This window comes from Pristiophorus japonicus, chromosome 19 (genome assembly GCF_044704955.1).
Source record: "Pristiophorus japonicus isolate sPriJap1 chromosome 19, sPriJap1.hap1, whole genome shotgun sequence".
Taxonomy (NCBI): domain Eukaryota; kingdom Metazoa; phylum Chordata; class Chondrichthyes; family Pristiophoridae; genus Pristiophorus; species Pristiophorus japonicus.
The window spans coordinates 78,910,093-78,914,396 of NC_091995.1; the positions used below are offsets into that span (position 1 = coordinate 78,910,093).

General features: G+C 47.7%; 1 non-coding gene across 1 annotated transcript; it reads left to right on the forward strand.

Moving 5' to 3' along the window:
• Nucleotides 1-4,217: 4,217 nt before the first annotated feature.
• trnastop-uca (transfer RNA opal suppressor (anticodon UCA)) lies at nucleotides 4,218-4,304 on the forward strand. The gene has a single exon. It is a non-coding gene; the product is annotated as a tRNA-Sec (tRNA).

Sequence of the window (4,304 nt, forward strand, 5' to 3'; positions counted from 1 at the left end):
TTACGAAAGGGAAATTATGCTTCGCAAATCTTCTGGAATTTTGTAGGGATGTAACTCGTAGAGTGGACAAGGTAGAACCAATGGATGTGGTGTATTCGGACTTTCAAAAGGCTCTTGACAAGGTCCCACACAAGAGATTAGTGTGCAAAATTAAAGCACATAGTATTGGGGGTAATGTACTGACGTGGATAGAGAACTGGTTGGCAGACAGGAAGCAGAGAGTCGGGATAAACGGGTCCTTTTCAGAATTGCAGGCAGTGACGAGTGGGGTACCGCAGGGCTCAGTGCTGGACCCCAGCTATTTGCAACATACATTAATGATTTAGATGCAGGAATTGAGTGTAATATCTCCAAGTTTGCAGATGACACTAAGCTGGGTGGCGGTGTGAGCTGTGAGGAGGATGCTAAGAGGCTGCAGGCTCACTTGTAGAGCTTAGGTGAGTGGGCAAATGCATGGCAGATGCAGTATAATGTGGATAAATGTGAGGTCATCCACTTTGATGGCAAAAACAGGAAGGCAGAATATTATCAGAATGGCGGCAAATTCGGAAAAGGGGAGGTGCAACGAGACCTGGGTGTCATGGTACATCAGTCATTGAAAGTTGGCATGCAGGTACAGCAGGTGTTGAAGAAGGCAAATGGAATGTTGGCCTTCATAGCTATGGGATTTGAGTATAGGAGCAGTGAGGTCTTACTGCAATTGTACAGGACCTTGGTGAGGCCACACCTGGAATATTGTGTTCAGATTTGGTCTCCTAATCTGAGGAAGGATGTTCTTGCTATTGAGGGAGTGCAGCGAAGGTTCTCCAGACTAATTCCCGGGATGGCAGGATTGACATATGAGGAGAGACTGGATCGTCTGGGCCTGTATTCACTGGAGTTTAGAAGGATGAGAGGGGATCTCATAGAAACATATAAAATCCCGACGGGACTGGACACGTTAGATGCAGGAAGAATGTTGCCGATGTTGGGAAGTCCAGAACCAGGGAACACAGTCCAAGGATAAGGGGTAAACCATTTAGGACTGAGCTGAGGAGAAACTTCTTCACTCAGAGAGTTGTTAACCTGTGTAATTTTCTACCGCAGTGAGTTGTTGATGCCAGTTCATTGGATATATTCAAGAGGGAATTAGATATGGCTCTTACAGCTAAAGAGATCAAGGGGTATGGAGAGAAAGCAGGAAAGGGGTACTGAGGGTCAGTCATGATCTTATTGAATGGTGGTGCAGGTTCGAAGGGCCGAATAGCCTAATCATGCACCTATTTTCTATGTTTCTGTAGTGTCCTTACACCTTACTATAGAATCACATCAGGCATGTACTGCAGACAAGGTCACTACGTGGCCTGATCCTTTATTCCCAGGACCAAGAAGTGCTGACCCTGCGTGGGACCTCCCTTATATACCTGGATGACCAGGTGAGGAGTGCCTCCCACAAGTTCACCCCCTGTGGTCAAGGTGTGCATTTCTCAGGTGTATACAGTGTACAGTGTTGTTACATAAAGGGTACAGTTATGTGAAGGTTACAAACATGACATCACCTCCCCCCAACGTCTTTGGGTCAAAGATTAAGTCTTCCAGGCGGTCGACGCTCTCTTGTGGAGCGCCGCAGTTGGGGCTCTGGTGGTTAAGCCTTGGCATGTGTCTCTTTTTCCTGCGGTGATTCCGGCCTGTCCGGGCTGGCCGCAGGGACTGTGCATGCTGGTGAATGTCCTTGTTGCTTGTTCACTGGCAATGGTGTGGGTAACATCTCATGATCTTCCTCAGGTTCCTCAGTGTCTATGCTGAACCTTTTCTTTACTTGGTCCAGATGTTTGCGGCATATCCGCCCATTGTTAAGTCTAACCACTATGACCCTATTCCCCTCTTTGCCAATTACAGTACCCTCAAGCCACTTGGGTCCCAAAGCATGATTGAGAACGAATACAGGGTCATCGATTTCTATGCATCTCCCCATTGAGTTGCAATCATGGCACTCGATTTGTGACTGGCGCTTGCCCTCAACAATGTCTGACAGGGCTGGATTAATGAGGGACAGCCGCATTTTAAGCGTGCGTTTCATGAGTAGTTCCGCGGGCGGAAATCCCGTGAGCGAATGCGGACGGGATCTATAGGCCAGCAGGAGGTACGATAGGCGGTACTGAAGGGAGGGTCCTTGAATCTGGAGCATGCCCTGTTTTATGATTTGAACCGCATGTTCCGCCTGGTTATTGGAAGCCGGCTTGAACGGTGCTGTCCTGACGTATTTGATACCATTACCCAACATAAACTCCTGGAATTCATAGCTAGTAAAACAGGTACAGCAGGTGTTGAAGAAGGCAAATGGAATGTTGGCCTTCATAGCTATGGGATTTGAGTATAGGAGCAGGGAGGTCTTACTGCAATTGTACAGGACCTTGGTGAGGTCACACCTGGAATATTGTGTTCAGTTTTGGTCTCCTAATCTGAGGAAGGATGTTCTTGCTATTGAGGGAGTGCAGCAAAGGTTCTGCAGACTAATTCCCGGGATGGCAGAATTGACATATGAGGAGAGACTGGATTGACTGGGCCTGTATTCACTGGAGTTTAGAAGGATGAGAGGGGATCTCTTAGAAACATATAAAATCCTGACGGGACTGGACACGTTAGATGCAAGAAGAATGTTGCCGATGTTGGGAAGTCCAGAACCAGGGAACACAGTCCAAGGATAAGGGGTAAACCATTTAGGACTGAGCTGAGGAGAAACTTCTTCACTCAGAGAGTTGTTAACCTTGCCTGCCTGTGGGGTTCTGAGTCACGTTTACAATGTTAACTCCCTGTTCCATCGCCACGTTGGAACCAGGGCTGCGCGTGTAAATTATCTTGGTCTCCTCTTCCCCTGTCATGAAGGTCTGAGCTATCAACGCTGCCCGATCCAAAGTCAAGTCCTTGGTCTCGATAAGCTTGCTATCCCGGCATGACCAATGCCCTCAATGAAGAAATCCCTTAACATCTCCCCGCTGCAGGCTTCTGTGAACTTACAGAGTCTGGCCAAACGCCGAAGGTCCGCAACAAAGTCCGATATGCTTTGTCCATCCCGACGTCGGTGTGTATAGAACCGGTGCCGTACCATGTGTATACTGCTCGCTGGTTTGAGGTGTTCACCGATCAGTGTGCTGAGCTCTTCAAAGGACTTGCCCGCCGGCTTCTTGGGTGTGAGCAGGTCTTTCATCAGCGTATACGTCTTGGATCCACAGCTGGCCAGTAGATGCGCCCTCCGCTTGTCAGTCGCTTCCTCTCCCAGCCAGTCCTTCGTGACAAAGCTCTGCTGGAGCTTCTCAACGAAATCGTCCCAGTCCTTACCAACACAGTACAGTTCCTCTGTGCTACCGGTGGCCATCTTCATGAGTCATTGATTCCCGTTTCTCGTCGCAAAATGTAGTGTCCTCACACCTTACTATAGAATCACACAAGGCATGTATTGCAGACAAGTTCACTACGTGACCTGAACCTTTATTGTCAGGGCCAAGAAGTGCTGACCCTGCGTGGGACCTCCCTTTATATACCTGGATGACCAGGTGAGGAGTGTCTCCTACAAGTTCACCCCCTGTGGTCAAGGTGTGCATTTCTCTGGTGTATACAGTGTACAGTGTTGTTACATAAAGGTTACAGTTATGTGAAGGTTACAAACATGACAGTTTCTATGAATCTCGCCATCGCAATCTGTTACAGGTATTTACACTTGGCACAAAACATGGCCTCATGGTCCAACCAAAGGTTCGGGGGTAATCTATGACCCAACCGAGTAGACATAGATTGACACACCATTTAACAGCACAGAAACAGTCCATTCGGCCCAATCGGTCTATAGAATCGTCAGCCTGGCGGTATGGGATCATGCGACAGTTTCGGTCCTCACCTCAGGGTGCAATTATCAGCAGATTGCAGGAAGCTCAGTCTGAGTGAGGATTTCTGTATCCCGGAGGATGCTGGGCTCTCCAAGGGCTGCGTCCTCAATCAATCAATGAAAGGCCGAAGAACGTTAATAATATGCAACCTAATCTGCATAGTCAATCCTGTCAGGCTTTGATAAAAAATAGATGGTTTTATTTTTGCTATGTTCTCAATGTATGGATACGGTGTGATGTAAATCTGAATCTAAAACTGGGAAGTAGTTGAGCGACACTGATAATCTACTCACCCTGAATCTAATGTGTTACATCTTTCTGTTTTATATCAGCCTGTCCCGCTGTTAGATTTTTGTCTGAATGAGTCTCAGTGGTCTGGGATGCAGGCTTCAAACCCAAAACTGTCTAGTGACAGAGTGGTTCAATTCCACCTTTCAGGCA